This window comes from Gymnodraco acuticeps, unplaced genomic scaffold (genome assembly GCF_902827175.1).
Source record: "Gymnodraco acuticeps unplaced genomic scaffold, fGymAcu1.1, whole genome shotgun sequence".
In the NCBI taxonomy this organism is placed as follows: Eukaryota; Metazoa; Chordata; class Actinopteri; order Perciformes; family Bathydraconidae; genus Gymnodraco; species Gymnodraco acuticeps.
The window spans coordinates 39,711-61,510 of NW_022992178.1; the positions used below are offsets into that span (position 1 = coordinate 39,711).

A 21,800-nucleotide genomic window follows, 5' to 3' on the forward strand; every position below is an offset into this window, starting at 1 on the left:
AACTAATAAACAAATAAATAAATAATAATATTAAATAATAATTACATTACATTTAATTATTTTTATTTATTTATGTTTCCTCTTCCTCAAAGTATCTTTAAGCACTACATCAATATTACGTTTTATTATTATTATTATTAGTTAAATTCAAACAATTAAAGATGAAAAATATGTACTTGTTTTTGTGGGATGCTTTTATGTTGAAAGGTCTAACAGGAAGTACAGTGCATTCCGGTTTTCTTGACATCACTCCAATCAAACCAAACCCATGACAGAATCAGGCAGGCGGGCTAACAAGTTGACTGTATATCTGTGGTCAACAGCTGGTAGAAAGAATATATTGTACTCTGAAGTTAACGTTAACTGTCTAAACTTTAATTTTGTCGCCGTTTGGTTGAAGACGAAGCTTATCTACCACCAACTGAAAGCAGTAAATATCTAACGTTAGTAATAAACAGTAACTAGCTTACAGTTAGCAGACAGACGAGCCTCCTGGATATTTACAACCGCTTTATCTTCCGAGAGGCACTCGAAAAACCTACCGGGACACCTCTACGAAGCAAAGGTAAGACACAAATACAATATAAACGCAACACTGCCTTTCCACCACCTGTTAATGTTGATTAAAGGCAGTTAGCCTAATTGCTAATTTGCCAGTTGGCAGAAAACCCTCGGAAGTGCGCTGGATGTTGATGCAAATTCTACGTAGTGGCCAAACGGCGGTACTACAACTCAAGTGACGTCACTGGGCCTACAAATACTGTTTTCCCATTGACTTACATTGAGCAAAGAGACGTCTGTAAATCAATAATATAACTTTTTATGGGCTAATTAAACTACCCAACACGAACACGTTTATAGCCCTTATTTGAATCATTCGGGTCTAAAATGCGCTTAAAGTTGAATCCAGAGTTATTTTCTCTCTCCATTCATTTGACACATGGGAGATGGGAGGCTGGGTTTAAGGGAAAGCTCAACTGCGCATGCTCAGTGGGCCCACATACGGGTATTTTTGCTCTTCATGCGCCACGTAACTCATCGAAATGAATGGGGGTCTCTTTATACATCCATGGTTGACAGCGGTGACTCTGCAGTCGGGCATTGCGTACTATTATGTAATAAACCAGGTTGTTAAATGTTAGGTGAAGCAGCTGCTCCATCTCCATACGGTTCACATGCATCTCAGTGTGAACATACTTAGGAATAATCTTCATTTAGTTACAAGTGTGTGATGTTAGCTTCCCGTGTAATCAGGACGCGATGTGCTATCCAGCAGAACATTGCTTAATCATTCCCCGCAGCCTCACTGTAACTAGGAGATGTGTGGTAGGAATGGTGCATCTTTTTGGCTGTGCTGTGTGATATTACCTCAGTGATGCAAATGTTGCTGCTTTTCTTATCCCAACTCCCCAGCTGTTTCCCCCACCTGTCCTGCACCAACCTCAAACATCCACAGATTCAAAGGTGTTAATGTCATATGTAGAGTAGCTTCAGTGTAGTAATGGCAATGGAAATCTTAAATGTCCCATGTCATGCTTTTCTGGTTATCACCCGTCCCCTCGTGTTATGAAGGTTGTTCTGCATGTAAACGGTCTGCAGAGTCACAAACCCTCAAAGTACACCCTGTAGCGAGTAAAGCTCTAACACAGAGAAGACCTGTCTTTTTCCATTGTTTACTTCTTGGGTATAGTGACGTAACAAACTCCCAGCCAGGCTGCGGGTGTGTGTGTGTTTCGGGCTGGGTTTCGCTGTCTCACAGACGGCTACTGGGCTCACAGGGAGGGGGGGGCAGGAGCTCCAACACCGTGTAGGACAGAGAGTGAATACACAAACTATACAGAGATGCTGGATGAGAAACCAATGAGACTTTGGAACATTGAACAATATAAATCTATTCTAGTCGACCTCAACAATGGAGTTATGATCAGTAGAAATGGCCGTGACATGGGACCTTTAAGTCCCAGGCTCCTTCAGCAATGCAACATAAATATATATAAGACATAAGAAGAAAACTGAAATAAAATAGTGCAAGAGAATGTTGCAAAGACCAATGTACAGGTAAATGTCTAAGAAGTCAACTATATACATGTACAATAATAAGATGAGCTAAAAACAGAATCTAAGATTAAATAGTACAGGAATAAAATACTCCTTATTGTAGTTACAAATAAATATATGGAATTCAACCAGATGGATGCTGAAGGTTATGAAGGCTTGATATCATGTATGATGTTGCAGTGTTGTATGTCCGCTGCCTCCTCTGCCCTGGTGTCTGTTTACACTTTCACCTGACAGAAGAAACGGGACGCTGGCTGGCAGTAAGAACGGTTCCTTATTCAGACAATCAATGCATCCGGCTGCACATCCTGGTTTGTTTTCAGATATCTGATATCAGCGTCTAAAGTTGTTTACTATAACTTTTTACGGAGCCAACTTCTCTGGTCTTTAGACGCTTACTTGTGACAATAGAAAGATGAAGCAAACTGACCTTAGGTTTTATGAGTGAGTCTATTCTGGGTAACTGTCCCAATGTAGGTCCTGCCACTCACTTCTTTATTTCCATGTTTTCCATCCTCGTTTTGCTGAGATAAAGGCTCCGGGGTCACAGGAGCTCATTTGTCCGCCAAAGAGGTTTCCATTCTGCCCTTCACGAACCACAGCTTGTGGAAAATGCACGTGGCTTTAATTTGAATGCAGAAGTATTTCACTTTTGCCTTTTATCTGTACCTTGCCGTGGGGACACGATACATTTCCCTGCTGTTGGACGAAAACAGGCTTTTTGATTCTGAGACTCTGCTCCGGGAGTATATTAGTATTGACATGCAAAGGAAAACAACAGTATCTTGAGTTGTTTGGAAGTCTTCTAAATATCTTTAATGATACACAACAACACACGTAAACTCAAAAGTTATTGAGCAATAGCTTCTCAATTTATCAGTTAACATTTTTGCAAAAAATACTATTTATTGGTATCTGGTTGAAAGTCTTTTTTGGGAACTAATGCCATGGAAAATGTGCTTTAGTGGAACATTTACCATGAGATACACCGTTATGTTAATGAACTGATTCATGATGCCAAGTGCTGGGACAGAGGACTGACTTGTTGCCAGGAGAGAGGCCGTTTCTTTGGACACTAGTAACAATGCCTTGTCATCGCAAAGTGTTTTGAGCGTTTTGATTAATCTTTCCTGCAATACATTAAGTAAACAAGGTAGAGCTCACGGGTGGAGTCTTATGTCAACAGGAGGTTTCATTTGCGTTGTATTGTTTTCTAGAAGGGAATAGACAAAAGAAGGTTAGCCTTGTGATGAAACATCAATTCAATTCAAATAGCTTTATTAGCATGACCATAGTGACATATGTATTGCGAAAGCTTTGTACAATTGTGACATCTAAACATCAATATACATATGAGATCTCACACACTGGCTGCGGGGGTGCTAGAGACGGGAGCACGTTGATACGACCGTCCGCATTTTACAATAAACTTCCGTTGGGTCGCTAAAAAACAAATATCGCAAATCGCAATATCTGTCAGAAAAATCGCAATTAGATAATTTCCCTAAATCGTGCAGCCCCCCCCCCCCCCACACACACACACACACACACACACACACACACTGATGAGAGACGACCTTGAACATAAATAAAGTCTCTTAGGATTAAACATTTTTAATAAATGCAAGAACAACAACATGTTATCTTTACATGGAAAACAATGTACTTTTTGAACATGAACTAAAACAAGTCATTAAAACAACACATAACAATTGAAAAAGTCAAGGTGAGTTTTTGATTATTGCCCTTGACTGAGAAAATATTGAAATGCGAGTTAGACACCACAGCAGCCTTGTCTCTCTGGGCCTCCAGACTGTCTCACTCTTAGAAGCCATAACAAACGCTGTGTTGCTCATAAAGTGAATTTAAAGCCAAGGCCAGAGCCTGATCTCCCAGCTGGGACACTCGGGCCACTGGCTGTGGGACGGCTGATTAGATGCATTTGCTCTGACGAATGCCAGATGTCCTCCAAGTGAGATAGTTGCCTCTCCTTTCTTGGATGTATCCAACAGCAGCACACACATCACGGTACATTCTGTCCCTCTTTCCTTTAGTTCAACAGTCTTTATCACCATCCGAAGCTTACCTAACAGCTCTTTTTATTACAATGCAAGCGTCTAATTGTTTCAGCCTTCATTATTTCAAGAGGTTTAACTACCGTAGGGCATCAAACAAGACTGTACAAACACACCTTCAATATGTCTGCCTGGTGAAGTAAGGGTTTAATGGAGAGAGTGGTTGCTAGCTTTACAACAAGTCCACTGCTGAGGAGGGTGTGTTGCTTGTTAAAGCGCCTCAAAACTCAACTAGAAGTGGCTTTGGATACAATACTGGCTTCGAAACATCTGTAATATAGAATACAAGTATCATCTCTTTAGTTTTCTATGTCTCACTGACTCAAACTGCTCACAAATGAAATCATGTCTCATGTGAATCTTTCTTTATCAAGTGATTCATGGACGAAACCTTAATCTACTGAATTTCTTACACCAGTGTTTCCGCCAGAGCCGGGCTGAGAGGGCGTCCACCCCGAGAGGTCGTGCACGTGACTTTAATTTTGAATTGAACCGTTTATAGATACTATCTCTTTACGTATTAGTGATGGGAATTCCGGCCGGATCATTTGGCTCGGCTCACTAAGAAGAGCCGGCTCTTTCGGCCCCTAAACGGCTCTTCATTTGACCGCAGTTTCCATTACATTACATGTCATTTGTTAGACGCTTTTATCCAAAGCGACTTCCATACATTCAGTACTGTGGACAATCCCCACAGCAACAGTTTGGGGTGAAGTGTCTTGCCCAGGGACACAACGACATGCTGACTGCAGTGGGACTCAAACTTGTTACCCCCTGATTCGAAGTCCAGCACACTAACCACTGAGCCACGGAGTCTCAGTTTCGCCGCTGCGAGGCTCCGGCGCTCGCAGTTCACGCGCGTGCTCCACCAGCACCCCTCGTCAAGGCTCGCCGGCAGTACACTTTCCGTCACAGGAACACGCTTTGCTGCCGGCGAAAAGAATCCCACCAGACTAAGGGTGTCAAAAGACGGCAAGACGCCCCCCTGGCGGAAACGCTGACTTACGCCATTTTCCCAAGCTGTAGTTTTTTACAGTTGTGTGGTAGCATGTGTCCTTCAAACTGGAAAACATGAAGATGACTTTAAGATGGCCTACTTACTTTTCTGCGTATGCATGCATGATAATTCAGGCAGTCTGCAGGTAACCACAAAGTCATGTTAGGAACAGAGTTACATAACGCAGGAATTTCACAGGCAGACTTCATTTTCTTCTCATACATTCCAGCTAAATGATGAGTCATGACATCAACATCTGTCCATGCCAGATCGCCAACAGATGTGCTTTATAGAAGTCTACTTATTTCTAATTACAGTTCAACTGTGGTTGCAAAAATGTGGTGGTAAATCAGGCCAGCGTGTGTTTCAAACCTTCCCAAAAGAGTGCACTCACAGCCACATTTTCACAACAAACAGCACATTGACCGTCTTCTATTTCTTCTTGTGCTTTTGGGGAGCAAGCAAGGTAGAGGTGATATTTGCATTCGGTGGTACAGGGCGGAACAAAACAGTGAAGGCCTGCTTTTTCCTCTGTGATTAATGAGCAATCTGTTACATTTAAAGAGGTTTCACCATCTTCATTCACGTTTTGAAGATCTGAGCACCAAAATAATCTGATCCTTTGCTCCTTGGTTGGTGAGACTTGAGTCATCGTTAAAGATATGAATTGTTGGAATCTTGCCAACCAGTTGCTGGAGACACTTCCAGTCTCAACAAAACACCACAAGCTCCTGAGTTGACTCATGACATCTCTTTGGTACTGCGGGTGGAGCCTTCGAACACACCTCGCATTGAATCACAGCTGAATCACATATCTCAAAGAAGAGACAGAAAAAACACCCGGAATTAACATTTGCAAGTGACTGCAGAGTACTAATGTTTTGACTTGAGGCAAAGTGTTGGAACAACTACAATCCACTTCTAAAAGGATCAGAGAAATATGTAATTTGAGACGATGGAATCAAAGGCCTTGGGAATATGCCTTTTCTCTCGCTGTAGTTCTCTACTAATATCCCTTGGGCAAGGTTTTTTGTTAGGGATGCACGATATTGGTTTTTTGAAACCGATACCGATAACTTCCTGCTTCTCAAGACCGATACCACAATTTTTTTTACGCCACTAATTATTTTAACGCGATTAACGCATGTGTATTTTTTGTCCTCGGCCGCCCCGTAGTTTCAGAGCGCATCGAGTTTAAAATACCATCTACAAGCTGATGCTGACAGCCCCGCTCCTGCCGCCCGCTTGTGGCAGACCACACTTCCACGCTCACCGGCAGGCACCGACTGGCTGTTGGGAGGACCGGGAGGGTGTGTGTACGTGTGGCCCGAGCGAGCGAGAGAGAGACCTTACGTGCATTGTTGTTGTTAGCATCTGGTGCTAGCTAGCTGCGCTAACGGATATAAGGAGCTGTTTAAATGAAAACAGAGAAGCGACATTTCGCCACAACTGCGCCGAGCACTTGACTTTATGCAGGAAGCCAGACAGTGGGACATTGTACGAGAAGTCAGCACACTCAGCACGGATAGTGCAACATGATTGCAGCGTCCAGGCAGCTCCGGTTCGAGCATATGCCTTGAGTTGCACATAGCTCCAACGCCCATACCACCGACGACATGTTTGTTTACTGTCCTGGCTTCACGAGTTAGGGAGCGCTGGATTTGTGAAGAACTCCCCTCTTCCTAAACCACTAATACCACAGTACTGGCAAAACGGGAGGAGCCGAGTGAAAAACAAGCGCCCCTCATCCCAATCCACACCGCAGTATGTTTTCTTCTTTTTTACCCAAAAAATATATTGTATATTATCGGGGCTATTAATACTGGTATCGGGTTTATCGGGAGGACGTCATCATTCCTAATATCGGACCGATAATTATCTGGCATCCCTATTTTTTGTTCTTGTTGTGATGGCGTTAAATATGTTCCTGCGTAACAAAGGCATATACACGTATTAAGTCAAAGAAAACGTGTCAAAAAAAACAGATGGTGGTGTAATACTTATATATCCTTTTGAAACAAGCGAGGGCCCCTGTTCTGCTCTCACCTCGTGACCGAGTCGTTGCGTCTTCGGCCAATCAGCAGCTGTGTATGCCAGCTTTGTTCTACTTTGACCGGGAGAAACAACTTTAATGCCACACAGACACAATAGACAACATTTGGCCGCTGCCTAAGTGAATGTAATCTCATTTGCTTAAAGGATGATGGCAGTCAACATGGCGAATATTGGACGATAACGAGGTTTGGCAGATCCCTACTTCGCCCTCTGTTCAGCAGTTCTTGTTGTTTAGCTGGAGAGATACAAGTGTTGTATGCACTGCTTTCTCTTGACCCAATTTACTCACTCGATTCCTGTGCACAGCTGCATCACTTTGAGGAACGCATGGCTTTTCATGAGCTTGTGGTGATGCTTTGTTTTGCTGAGCTCAGTACAGTGTCAGCAACAATACAGTTACATTTGATCTTGACCTGAAAGTTTGCTGACTTGTGGTCAACAAAACTGAACAGCTTTTCTGTTGGCTGTAAGTCACGACCCAAGAGGAAAGGGAGCGTGACGGCGACACATTCTTGAGATGCATTATTCACGAACAAATTGCATTTGGGGTGTCACATCTCTGAACTCCTCTCTGATCTGTCTGAATCACGTTTTAGCGGACCGATGATTTCTGCTGATGAATGACTAGATGGCATTTAGTGTCTCTCCCATCTCAAACCCCCAGTGTCACAGTGCCACGGTTAGCGAGACCTTAAAGAATGAAGTTAATCCAATCTTTATCCTGCCTCCTTTCTGATTGTCCTTGAAAGACTTTTTCCTCAATCTCTTGGCTAAAAAAAGATTCTTTTGAGATGAGGTGTTACTTTAACATCCTGCTGTTCTTATCAACATTTTAGCATCGTCTCAAAACTCCTTCCGCCTCTTTTCTCTCTGTTTAGATAAGTTATCTCTGTGGACCCATCTCTCCACCTTGTATTCAGAATCAGAAACGGGTTTATTGCCAGGTAGGTTCACACATACGAGGAATTGGACTTGATGTCGTGGTGCACATAAAATAAATAAAACAAAACATCTAAAATAAAACAAAACATCTTTAAGGACACTGTAATAAAATATAGTTAAATAGCAATGAGTTATAGAATATAATATATGAAATAAGAATATGTGCAGTAAGCAGTATTGAACATTGTGTGCATTAATGTAATGCATATAGTCAGGGGTGCACATAACTTTTTTGCCCTGGTTCTCAAAGGAGCACCTGGAGATGTTGCTTGGTGCTCATCCTTAAAATGAAATAAACTGTAACTTTTGAGGGGTCTTGACTTTATTTGCCAGACACACGGCACTGAACACACACACTGAGGTGAACACAGAACACACATGCAGAGGTGAACACAGAACACACATGCAGAGGTGAACACAGAACACACATGCAGAGGTGAACACTGAACACACATGCAGAGGTGAACACTGAACACACATGCAGAGGTGAACACAGAACACACATGCAGAGGTGAACACAGAACACACATGCAGAGGTGAACACAAGACAACATGAGCACGACCAGTAATCCTACAAGCTGTCATCACTACCCTCCTGACTGTTCTCCTCACTGTCTTCCTCTCTGTCAGACATGGTAGCTGATGATGTAGGCCTACTTCTTTCTCTCTGGTTGAGTCTGTGATTAGCTGCTTGCATCCACAAGTCAACAGCTAGTTTTGGGTCGAAAGTCTCTGTTGTCATCTTAGACAAGTGGATGTAATCAAATAAGTATGTGAACATAACCAATAACCTACCATAGCCAATAACAAATGAATGTAACTTATTTTATTTGTGTTGTTCATTCATATCTTATTTTACCTTAACATTTATTTATTTATGCATTTTTTTTCATCTCTTCAGTTTTAAAGGATATTTTTGGTTACTGTCCTATAGTATACATTGGAATGATTTCAAACCTGTTTATCCCAATAATTATAAAGGAGTGCCTTGGAAATATGTGTTTACATAAATTGTGACCAAACCATTTGAACTTAGACTAAAGTGAACTATCTAAACACTCCTGAGTCCTTTACCTCACTGAGCTGTAGTATCAGCCTCTCAGTCTGACTGGAGAGGACTCTCCCTCCACATCATTGTAGAAACATCTTCTTCTTATATCCGTTAGAGCAGCTAGCACCAGATTCTAATAACAACAGCGCCGGTACCGGTGCACCCTCCCTCTCTCCCTCGCTCACTCGCATTTTGGCTGTGAGCTGCGGGCGCCAGATAAGCCAACATCCCCCATTTTCATCACTTACAGCGCCCATCGTACAGGGCAAATGAAAAGTGTAACCGGGGTGAAAAGGGTGTTACATTTACTTAATTATGAATGTTGTTACATCAAGGCCGAAAATTAGGATGAGCCCCAACGGTCAAAAATGTTTTTTTCCCTCCCAGAACTGCCAGCGCAGCGCCTCCACAGATCTGGCGCCCTAGGCGAACGTCTAGCCAGCGCTACGGGCCGACCCTGAGTTCATATCATGGTTCATATGCAACTCACAAATATCTTTCTCTCTCTCTCTCTCTTCTCTCTCTCTCTCCTCTATTTTCTCTTTTCCCTTCTCTCTCTCTCTTCTCCCTTCTCTCTCTCCCTCTCTCAATGTTGGTACGCAAATGCGCTTTGTTTCAAATGACCCGGTGCTCTTTTTTTGGCGGAGGTGCGCATGCACACCTGCGCACCAGTTATGTGCAGCCCTGGTTATAGAGTCTACGTTGTGGCTGTGGGGGGCCGGGCCTGGTTTAAGAGGCCGGTAGCGGAGGGGAAGAAACTGTTCAGGTGGCGAGAGGTTTTGGTCCTGATGGAGCGCAGCCTCCTGCCAGAGGGGAGGGGGCTGAACAGTTTGTGTCCAGGGTGGGAGGGGTCGGCCACTATCTTCCCTGCCCGCCTCAGGGTCCTGGAGGCGTGCAGGTCGTGGAGGGATGGCAGGCTGCAGCCGGCCCTTATCCTTGGCTGTGGCTGCAGCGTACCAGATGGTGATGGAGGAGGTGAGGATGGACTCCATGATGGAGGTGTAGAAGTTCACCATCATTGTCTTTGGCAGGTTGAATTTATTCAGCTGCCTCAGGAAGAACATCCTCTGCTGGGCTTTTTTGATGAGGGAACAGATGTTCTGCTCCCATTTGAGGTCCTGGGCGATGATGGTGCGCAGGAAGCGGAAAGACTCCACAGCAGTTACTGGGGAGTCACACAGAGTGATGGGGGCGGGTGGGGCTGCGTTCTTCCTAAAGTCCACAACCATCTCCACCATCTTGAGAGCTCCAGGTGGTTGTCCCTGCACCAGGTCACCAGATGGTCCAGCCCCCACCTGTAGGCAGACTCGTCCCCACCAGAGATGAGTCCGATGAGGGTGGTGTCGTCTGAACTTCAGGAGCTTGACAGACTGGTGACTGGAGGTGCAGCTGTTTGTGTACAGGGAGAAGAGCAGAGGGGAAAGAACGCAGCCTTGAGGGGAACCGGTGCTGATGGTCCGGGGGTCAGAGACGTGTTTCCCCAGCCTCACGTGCTGCTTCCTGTCAGACAGGAAGTCTGTGATCCACCTGCAGGTGGAGTCGGGCACGTGCAGCTGGGAGAGCTTGTCCTGCAGCAGAGCCGGGATGATGGTGTTGAAGGCAGAGCTGAAGTCCACAAACAGGATCCTGGCGTAGGTTCCTGCTGTGTCCAGGTGCTGGAGGAGGAAGTGAAGGGCCATGTTGACAGCGTCGTCCACAGACCTGTTGGCTCTGTAGGCGAACTGCAGGGGGTCCAGGAGGGGGTCTGTGATGGATTTCAGGTGGGACAGGACAAGGCGCTCAAAGGACTTGAAGATGTCAGTAAACACAGGAGACAGCTGATCAGCACAGAGCTTCAGGGAGGAGGGGGAGACACTGTCAGGGCCAGCCGCTTTTCTGCTAGTGAGTCAAAGAAGTCTGTTTACATCCCTTTCATTGATTGAGAGAGAATTTGATGTGTCGGGGGAGGTCAGTGGTGTGGGAGAGTGGACACTGAAGGGGAGGGGGATGTGGAGGTGTGAGACTGAGGCTGTTGGGAGGTGTCTTGGGGGATGGTGTCAGGACTGAACTCTTTGTCTTCAAATCTACAGTAGAACTGATTCAGATTGTTTGCAAGGCGTCAGTCGTTCATTCAGGTTGTGCAGGCTTTATTCTCTGATAATTGCTGTTATTTGAGGGAAAAAACACCTCTTTCTTCAACAAAGATGTTCTTTTTTAAATGTCTTTGGTGCTGTTTACACGCAAACGGTTGTATCCGCTACTTTTCTCTTTCGTATAGCCGGTTCGTTCACACGAGGCCGTAACGGAAACGCGGAAACGCGGAAACGGACCCCGCTAACGATAACGGGTCCCAAGGTGGATAGATCTGCAACCGGAACGCTCTGGAGGCCAAACGGCTCAGTGTGTACGCCCTCTACGATCGTAGCCATAGCCCCGCCTCTCCACACCTCTGCTGCTCACTGCTGTAGCATGGACAGTAGCTACTGCCAGTGCTACAGATGTTAGTGCAAAATCTACAGCTCAAGTCAACAAGTCAACATGGAGAATTACATGAACTACATGTTGCTAAATCCGGGGCATAAACAGAAGGGCAACCATGGTAACCATGCTCGGGGGTCTTCTTCGCTGCTTTTGGTGTATTTTGTGGCGGAAGTACAGCGCCACTTACAGGCCCGGCATATGTACTACAGCGTCTCCAGCGCTTTCGAGCGGTCTCGTGTGAACGGAAGACTTTTTTAGACTGTGCTCTGTCCTTCGTCTCGCAGAACTTGCTGTAAGTCTGTGTCACACTTTCTGAAAACACTGTACATGCCTCGGTCACCGTCTTCAGTCTCATTAATCCCACTGAAGATGACTTTTCATTGCAGTGCTGTAATCCCCTCACATGGCCATCCAGAAAGGTCAGACAAGGTCCTAGTCTCTCTTTCAGACCTCATTTGCTGGCAACATTTTGTAAGATTTAGGAAAGAGCCAAGGGAGATATTTAAGGTGGAAGTAGACGCTATGCAGAGGAGAGATTTTGTCCAAAGCTTTTACCAGGAGAGCTGTTACCAAAAAGATAAAAAAGCTATTGAGGAGGTTAAATAAGGAAAGGCTGGAAGCATAATACTGGTGCTTCATTGTGTGGCCATTTCGAATAGGTGTTTCAAAAACCACCAACATAATACTTTTTCGCTTTATCAAGAACATATTTATGGACATCATACATTGATGTAACCACCACACGTTGACATCAGGGGTAGACAGGTAAACATACACAGCAAACAGCATAAAGAAAGAAATATAAGGAAAATACTGATAAAACAAATCTAAAGGTAACACTTTAAGTACAAATATTTATCAAATAATAGGTACTTGATTGCCTTCTTATCTATATATCTATATGTGTCATATTGTTGTTATTCTAATGTGCAAAATGTAGTTTTGCGACAGTCCGTTTCTTGTGAAATGTTCCCAGTTTTACAAAAGAAACAATATTTGTATCAAATCCATCACCATTAAAGTTTATAAAAATGTCCTCGTCCTGGATGTCCTCGTCCTGAATGTCCTCGTCCTGAGTGTCCTCGTCCTGAGTGTCCTCGTCCTGAGTGTCCTCGTCCTGAATGTCCTCGTCCTGAATGTCCTCGTCCTGAGTGTCCTCGTCCTGAGTGTCCTCGTCCTGAATGTCCTCGTCCTGGATGTCCTCGTCCTGAATGTCCTCATCCTGAATGTCCTCGTCCTGAATGTACTCGTCCTGAGTGTCCTCGTCCTGAATGTCCTCGTCCTGAATGTCCTCGTCCTGAATGTCCTCGTCCTGAATGTACTCGTCCTGAGTGTCCTGAATGTCCTCGTCCTGAGTGTCCTCGTCCTGAATGTCCTCGTCCTGAATGTCCTCGCCCTGAGTGTCCTGAATGTCCTCGTCCTGAGTGTCCTCTTCCTGAATGTCCTCGTCCTGAATGTCCTCGTCCTGAGTGTCCTCGTCCTGAATGTCCTCGTCCTGAGTGTCCTCGTCCTGAGTGTCCTGAATGTCCTCGTCCTGAATGTCCTCGCCCTGAGTGTCCTGAATGTCCTCGTCCTGAGTGTCCTCTTCCTGAATGTCCTCGTCCTGAATGTCCTCGTCCTGAATGTCCTCGCCCTGAGTGTCCTGAATGTCCTCGTCCCGAGAAACAATATTTGTATCAAATCCATCACCATTAAAGTTTATAAAAATGTCCTCGTCCTGGATGTCCTCGTCCTGAATGTCCTCGTCCTGAGTGTCCTCGTCCTGAGTGTCCTCGTCCTGAGTGTCCTCGTCCTGAATGTCCTCGTCCTGAATGTCCTCGTCCTGAGTGTCCTCGTCCTGAGTGTCCTCGTCCTGAATGTCCTCGTCCTGGATGTCCTCGTCCTGAATGTCCTCATCCTGAATGTCCTCGTCCTGAATGTACTCGTCCTGAGTGTCCTCGTCCTGAATGTCCTCGTCCTGAATGTCCTCGTCCTGAATGTCCTCGTCCTGAATGTACTCGTCCTGAGTGTCCTGAATGTCCTCGTCCTGAGTGTCCTCGTCCTGAATGTCCTCGTCCTGAATGTCCTCGCCCTGAGTGTCCTGAATGTCCTCGTCCTGAGTGTCCTCTTCCTGAATGTCCTCGTCCTGAATGTCCTCGTCCTGAGTGTCCTCGTCCTGAATGTCCTCGTCCTGAGTGTCCTCGTCCTGAGTGTCCTGAATGTCCTCGTCCTGAATGTCCTCGCCCTGAGTGTCCTGAATGTCCTCGTCCTGAGTGTCCTCTTCCTGAATGTCCTCGTCCTGAATGTCCTCGTCCTGAATGTCCTCGCCCTGAGTGTCCTGAATGTCCTCGTCCCGAGTGTCCTCGTCCTGAGTGTCCTGAATGTCCTCGTCCTGAATGTCCTCGCCCTGAGTGTCCTGAATGTCCTCGTCCTGAGTGTCCTCTTCCTGAATGTCCTCGTCCTGAATGTCCTCGTCCTGAGTGTCCTCGTCCTGAATGTCCTCGTCCTGAATGTCCTCGTCCTGAATGTACTCGTCCTGAATGTCCTCGTCCTGAATGTCCTCGTCCCGAGTGTCCTCGTCCCGAGTGTCCTCGTCCCGAGTGTCCTCGTCCTGAGTACAAACAGTCATAGAATAAATGAAATCTATTGTATGTAGCATTTCAAATGAAACCTCTTAGACTTTATGATTGAGATCAAATGTGTTTCCAACTGATTTACATAAAGTGGAGCCCATGGAGAATCTCCTCGAGGGCAGCTTTGGCTTCAATTTCTAATGTCAACTTCACCAAACCAAGCAATACACTGTCATTTAACGAACCACCAACACAATACTGCGTTACTCGTGTGCATTCTCTTTCACTCCTCGTGTGTGTTTCAGCACTTAGCCGGGGTACCTCGCTGTATATCGACTTCACATCCAGCAGGACAAGCTTTTTATGAAAAGCTCTCACACAGAAGGAGCTCTCACTGCTGCTCAGCACATAGCCTACATCACGGAGAAGGAGGAAGACAAATATGGTGATGTCATCTCTATGTGTCTCTCTCTTTCTCTCTCCTCCTCTGCCTCGTCCTCTCTCAGAGGCTCGGTTGTGAATGTAATGTTTTCTGCCACCCGAGCTGCACGAGGTAGGTCCTTCATCCCCCTCCCTCTTGCACATGTGCATGCTGCCTCTGTGGGGAAATGCCCCTGAACTTGACCTGGATGAATATCGTCTGTTTATGTTGCTGTGGGTTTTATAATATCCCTCTCGACGCTTGTTTTGGGCGTAAATGTGTGCGCTCGGCTGGGTTAACAGATGCTAATTCACGAGGCCACATATTGAGTCGATACGGAGAGTGTGTCCGGAGGTGTCGGACCGCAGAGAGCTGTTGAAATCCCAGCCTGAGACGAGGAGTTAAATCATAAAGCTGCTGACCGCATCCGTCGTGTTTGGATTAGGATTGCGATTCATCCTCCAGCTCAGGCTGTTTTTCTTTTTCTTTTTCGTCCACCATGAACTCCTTTTTCTCAAAGGTCATTATCGGGTCACAGGAATACCGTCTGTCGCTGTGACCTTTGAACTTTTTACACCCTTTTGACCCCTGCAAACCCTCTAAAACGAACGATCTTAAGGCTGATTGTGCTGTACATCTCAGCCTCTCTCTTCTGTTACGCAAGAGGCATCACACACACACACACACACACACACCACACACACACACACACACACACACACACACACACACACATTATAACTGGGACTCTGTGCGTCACACACATTTCTTCACCGTGCAGCTCTGTAGTTCTGTCTGGTTTGCCTCTCGTTTCGAGCCGTACGTTAGTAAGCAGTGTTTGTCTATTATGGGATGGAACAGCCGAGGTCACACGGTCTCCTTGACACCGCGGGAGTTCAGAGCTTTCATCACGCTCATCAGCACTCCCATCCACATGTCGCTCTGATTTATCAAATGAAATGTCCGTCGTCACCTTTTGCACATCGTCTTTTAGTGATACTATTATATATTTTCACAAACTCAACCGAACATTCCCCAACATTAGACATATGGCAGATTACAAAATAATGCTAAAAATAAATAAAATACAGTGTGCAGTTACTAGAAATCAGTTTAAAGTACGGACCAAGAATATAATAACATTTGCATATTAACAAATACAATAAAAGCAAGTCCACAAACAGAGCAGAGTACAGCTTACAATTCTCCAAATAGATGAACCATATTTCACATATTAGATCTTAAAGAAAAAGAGATTCTGGGTCATGCTGTTTTTTGTTTAGAGATGTGAGGTGTAGACCTTGGCAACCTGTTTTAAAGATATATGTGGCAGTGTTTAATCTCTACTTCTGGGTCCATATCATCTAAATTCCTCAATTACCTAAATAATAATTCATTTTTAAAAAGCCTACTTTTGTGTTTTGACCGAGTTCATTCATTGTGAGCTTTAAGATGCGTTCAAAGGGAATGTTCCACGTTGATGGCGCTCAGACAAAAACAAAAAGTACAACTTTTCTGGGTCCATATCATCTAAATTCCTCCTAAATAATAATTCATTAAAAAAAGCCTACTTTTGTGTTTTGACCGAGTTCATTCATTGTGAGCTTTAAGATGCGTTCAAAGGGAGTGTTCCACGTTGATGACGCTCAGACAAAAACAAAAAGTACTGTGGTTTTCTGTTTGAATTGTATTGAAGTGGGAAACACGAGACATTACAACCTCATGCCTTGCTTGTATCTCATCCAGCATGTTGGCTCCGTATATCTCACTTAACAACATGCAATCATTTCTCAAACGCTCAGCAGTGACAGCAGATCTCTGGCTGTCAGACAGCAGCGTCCCTACGATCAGCTTAGTCTCTGAAATGATTGCTATCCTTGCCCGCCCTTCAGCTGAGCTCCACTGTTAATCTCAAAACAATCAAAGTGAACGTTTCCACACTGCACATTCAAAACAATAGCGACAAGTCATCCAAAATCCCATTCTTTTCAACCTGAGCATTTCCTGTGATGTTTGATTCTTGTTAAACAACCTGCTCTTAAACAATGCATACTTTTTGTTTGTGATGTATGCAATAGTGAACAGCCTGCCGTTAGTATTATGCAGCCCTAATCAAAAGTGCATATACTATGATTGATCAAATCCTATTTAAAGCTGCTGAAAGAAAACAATTTCAACGGTTTATTTTTGTATATTTATTAGTGCTGTCAAAATTATCGCGTTAACGGCGGTAATTAATTTTTTGAATTAATTGCGTTAAAAATATTTAACGCATTTAACGCATGTGCAGAATGGCCCGCCCCATACTGCCACCAGTGGCAGCGCCAGGGTATGGCTGGGGTAGGCTACACCCATACCAAGAAATGGCTTAGCCCACCATGAAAAATGATGTTAAAGGAAGCAAAATAAAGTCTGCCAACTCGCGCGGAGTAAATTGCACAGACAGCAGTTAGTAAGATTGATTTCAGTAGCCACGGTTTTGAAAACTTTTGTCACGTAGTGATCGTCTTCTCAATAGAACATCTTTGATAACGGCGTGGTGTTGTTGCAGGAAGTCCCGACGGAGAATACTTTTGCTGTAGTACAGGGGTGCACATAACTGGTACGCAGGTTATGTGCGTAATCTGAAATGCGTACCGTCACTTGTGTCACAAAGCGCATTTGCGTACCGACGTACTTGTGAAGCTTTTCCAGAAGGCGGTTAGATCACCGGACGACAGAGTCGGTCTCCGTGTGCACAGACAGGGCTGCTGTTAACGTCGGTCTGTACAACGGACTTGTGCCAAAACTACGCCAACCGGCTGCGGAGGGAGACTCCCCCCCCTTCACTGGAAAACTGCGCTAAAACAGCTGATCACAACGTTCACACTCTGTGGTCACGAAGTACTCCACTAGCCCCTCCCCCTCTGTCGACTTTCCTGAAGTACTCCCCCGTTGATAGAAATCAACACGTAATGAATTAAGACCCCACGGTTTGATGATTGATAGGTGTGTGGGTTGTCTTTCATTTTGACACGCAGAAAATGTTATAATAAACATAGATACTGTATGTTAAATGGATATATCCGCCTTCTTCATTTATCTTTCCATTCCCACAACAATATACATAAATAAATGGCATATTTGGACATAGTTCGAATGGTGATTAATCTGATTAATTAATTTTTAAGCTGTGATTAATCTGATTAAAAATTGTAATCGTTTGACAGCCCTAATTTATATATGACATAATAAGCCAACAAGACCCAAAGGAACATAAATAACCTTTGTGGGGGATCAGCTGTACTTAATGAAAGGGATTTTGTGTCATCATTCTGCGCAGAAACCTTTCTCATTGTTTTAATTATGGTATTGTGTCATAAATCCATCATTTATCCACCGATATTCATCACAAAGAAACAGGGTTTGTTGCACATTAGTCCAAGTTTCCTGTGCCACTAGACTGCGATCCTGCGCATTAGGGCGGCACCATATTGACAAAAACTGACATTGCGATATTTTTTCCCCTTCGATATATATTGCGTTTTTTTAACTATATTTAACCGGATGAAGGATTTTAGTCACGGCCGTCTGGATCTTAACTGGTTGACTCATCATACCTTAGGTCATGATCTAACATGTCATCATAATGCATGTTGCTTCCCCTCAAATAAGGGGGTTCATCTGTGAAGAAGAGAAGAACCTTTTTGGATCCAAAATAGTTCCCGATGGCAGATGTTGCTTTTCTTTTTGGAAGTAAATCTTCATTCTCGCCGGTATTGTCCTCCTGTGCCTCGCTCATTTTTTACCGGTGTTTTGATGGTCTGCAAACTAGCGGGGCGGGGCCTGCTGTGATCGGGGCGGGGCCTGCTGTGATCGGGGCGGGGCCTGCTGTGATCGGGGCGGGGCCTGCTGTGATCGGGGCAGGGCCTGCTGTGATCGGGGCGGGGCCTGCTGTGATTGTGATTTGCTGTGCATGCAGAGCCGGCATGTCACTCACTCAAGTAACCCTGACATGAGAGCCGCGCAAGTTTTCCTTTTGTAGCAAGCAGCAAAATAATTGTAACATGACGTGTTTGAGTTAATTTACCTACTTAATATCGCACGTCCTAAAAAAAAAAATGAATACAAAAGATTAATAAAATCGCACATCCCTGCGATGCATGCGCATATCGCGGTTATCACCATGACACAATATATCGTTCAGCCCTACTGTGCATGTTGTTTTTGTTTTGTTTGCAGGTGTGCATATTCACAAACCATGTGTTTACGCTCTTAAACTTGACTCTGCAATTGATGAGTGTGTCGCCTACAGGTATATATTCTTTGAAAAGGTTCCCTGTGATCTTTTGGCTCTGGAGGAACCCCTCTGCAGGTGTTTCACGCCTTGTTTTCGGGACACTGCCAAGCCACACATTTTAGGATTCCCTGTGTGTTTGCCCTCTATCTTTGGCATTGACTCAAAGCTCTCAGCTGGCACACTGCTGTGGTGCGGCTGAAACAGATTGTTATGGGCCAGCAAGGGGAGAGGTGTCAGAAAAGTGTTGTAGAAAATAAAGACGGGAGTGTAGTAGCAGAGTGGATTGTCTGTGACTGGCGTGTCCATTGTGTTTATTAGGTGAATCAACGATAACAACGCTGCTGAAGGTTAATCCAATGTGTCTGAAATGATAACTGATAATCCATCTTCATATGTATGTCAATAACGGAGACTTCATATTAGCTGCTACGAGAGTGTATGACAGCTTCCGGTTTTGGGCATAGAGAGGCGAAGTCGCTCCCCTTCCGGTGGGACTCATAGGACCTTATTTCGGACAAATTATGCATTGAAGTCAATGGAGAGAGAAAGATTACCTTTCGATCCCGTTTGAATTGTGCCACGAATTACACATATGATGTTTGTCAATCTTAAAAAATAATTTCCACGTCAAAAAAGTCACAGTTTGTCGTAAAACTGTTGAAATATAAGACTATGGAAAATACGCAACTAGAAAGACTACAAATCCCAGAATCCCGGTCCCGCATGCTGGCTCTCACGGAACCGACTAACTCCCCTTGTGTGTGTGCACAGCTCTCAACGCGCCCAGACTTGGAGTGATTTCCACCTCGTTTAATACTTTCCGCCTCATTCTGAAAGAAAGAAGTGAAATGTTTCAACGTGACGGCCGTCTGGGTGTGTGGAGCGAGACGGGAGATGTAGGTCATTGGGCGTTTCACACAAACAAAGTGTTACTTCACAGTTTTACAACACGTTTTTATTTTTTTGACTTGCAAAATTATCTTTTAAATTGACAAACATCATGTGTGTAATTCGTGGCACAATTCAAACGGGATGGAAAGATAATCTTTCTCTCTCCATCGACTTCAATGCATAACTTTTCTGAAATAAGGTCCCATGGAGGAAAGGGAGGGACTTCGCCTCTCTGTTCTGGCTACGCATCACTCATTCACCAATGGGTAATGTTTAGATGGATTTTAGGAACTTCCCCTCGATTCTATTGGCTCTAACGGTTAACAAGAGGTGTCAATCATCAAAATCGACCGAGGGGCCAGAGATATGGAAAATCCACCCAAATGACCCCAGAAGTGTTTTGTTTTTTTCTAAATCTCTCTAAAAAGGTCAAATGTCACTTGTTTTGCATCAATCTTGATACAGGGTACTTATTATATGTTGTAGTTTGGATTCCACAAGCTTTTAGTCTACCATCCCATCATTCAAGGGTGGTTTTCACTATAAGTAAGGTTTGTTTTTTTTGGACGGACACAATCATTTACAGTTTTTTACTGTGTTCAATCTGAATTTACTTTAAAATTAAAAAAATTCTATATTGATTCTGACTTTTCTACATCCAACTCACAGGTTTATCATTGCTTTGAGGAAACATATTATTAATTTACCCCTTTTTAGAAGGGAAGTCATTTGTTCTGGGAATGTCCTTTTCGAGCCTGAGACCTGGAAAACAGGCACTGGTTTTAAGAGTTTCCTGAAGCTGCTTTACTTCCTCTTGGCACCTCTGAAGAAACTCATGTTCTCTCTGTAGGTCGCACAGCATCTCCCTTTTGATTTCGGCTTCTCAGCAGAGGTGGGAAATGTACTTTATATACTTTACTACAATAGTAAAGCTTGGAGTTTCTACAGCTCGATTCAACACTTCATTTGATGCCGATTTTCAAAATATTGATTTGATTAGATTTATTTTGAATGTGTAAAACAATAATACACAAATTTAACATGAGAATTATTATACAATACAAAATTAAGCAATGTCAAAATTGATTTACAAAAATATGACTTATTCTAAATTATATACAAACTAGGGTTGCCAGAAACTGACCATGATCAAAATCGATTATTCGGCAGTCCTGGCGAATAATAATCGATTATTCGACCGACCGTACCTGCCGCTTTGTTTATCTTTAGTCGCACGTGTGAGGGAGAGGGGGGGTGGGGGCGGGGTCGGTGTGTGCGTGCTGCAGCAGCAGTCTGCTCTGCACGCAGGCTTCCTCCAAGTTTACAGTAAAACAAACTGGTGGTGTGACCAATGGCCATTTACAATTATTAATACTATTACTATTATTAGCATTAGTTTATATTTTGGTTGAAACTAAGCCAGAAAAAAAAAGAAAAAACATAAATAATAATAAAAATATATAAATAAAATCGATTTTTAAAAATAATATTCGATTATGGAGACTGTAACGAATAATCGAATAATCACTGGCATCCCTAATACAAACAAATAATCTACTTAATTACACATCCGAAAAGGGGTGGGAAGAAGTTTACACTTATTTAAATCCCACCCCTTCTCCCAAAAACTAAATTATTAACACATATATTTATTTGTTCTTAAAGAAATACATTTGTTTTTTAAATATATATGTAAGTATAAATCTGTTTTAAGGAGAAGAGAAAGGTTTTTCTTCTTTCTCTGGTCCCCTTATGCCCCCCCCCCCGTGGTCTGATGCTGAATCTCAGTTTGGTCCTTATCATTAAAATATCCACTTGAAGCAGCAATCAGATAAAGTGGGTACCCTTTATAATCTTAAAAGCCTTTTTAGGACACCACATGTCGGCAGGCAACTGCACCGCCCAAAATAATCTCCTGAAAAGCGCAGAGTGTAATTACCAGATGGTCCCGCGTGTTCATGTCGAGGTCTGAGTGCAGTGTTTGAATCAGTGGGAGGACAGTTATGAACTGGAGGGTTA

General features: G+C 44.0%; 1 protein-coding gene across 3 annotated transcripts in view; it reads left to right on the plus strand.

Annotated features, from left to right (window-relative positions):
* Window positions 1-255: 255 nt before the first annotated feature.
* LOC117539027 (splicing regulatory glutamine/lysine-rich protein 1-like) overlaps window positions 256-21,800 on the plus strand; it is a 45,093-nt gene continuing 23,548 nt past the window's right edge. For 2 of the 3 annotated variants that reach the window (XM_034205025.1, XM_034205022.1), the window contains exon 1: window positions 256-565. The gene's annotated coding sequence lies outside the window, so the exon portion shown is untranslated. Of the gene's footprint in view, window positions 566-14,720; window positions 14,744-21,800 lie in introns of those variants that run through there. The other variant, XM_034205024.1, reaches the window with a different exon arrangement.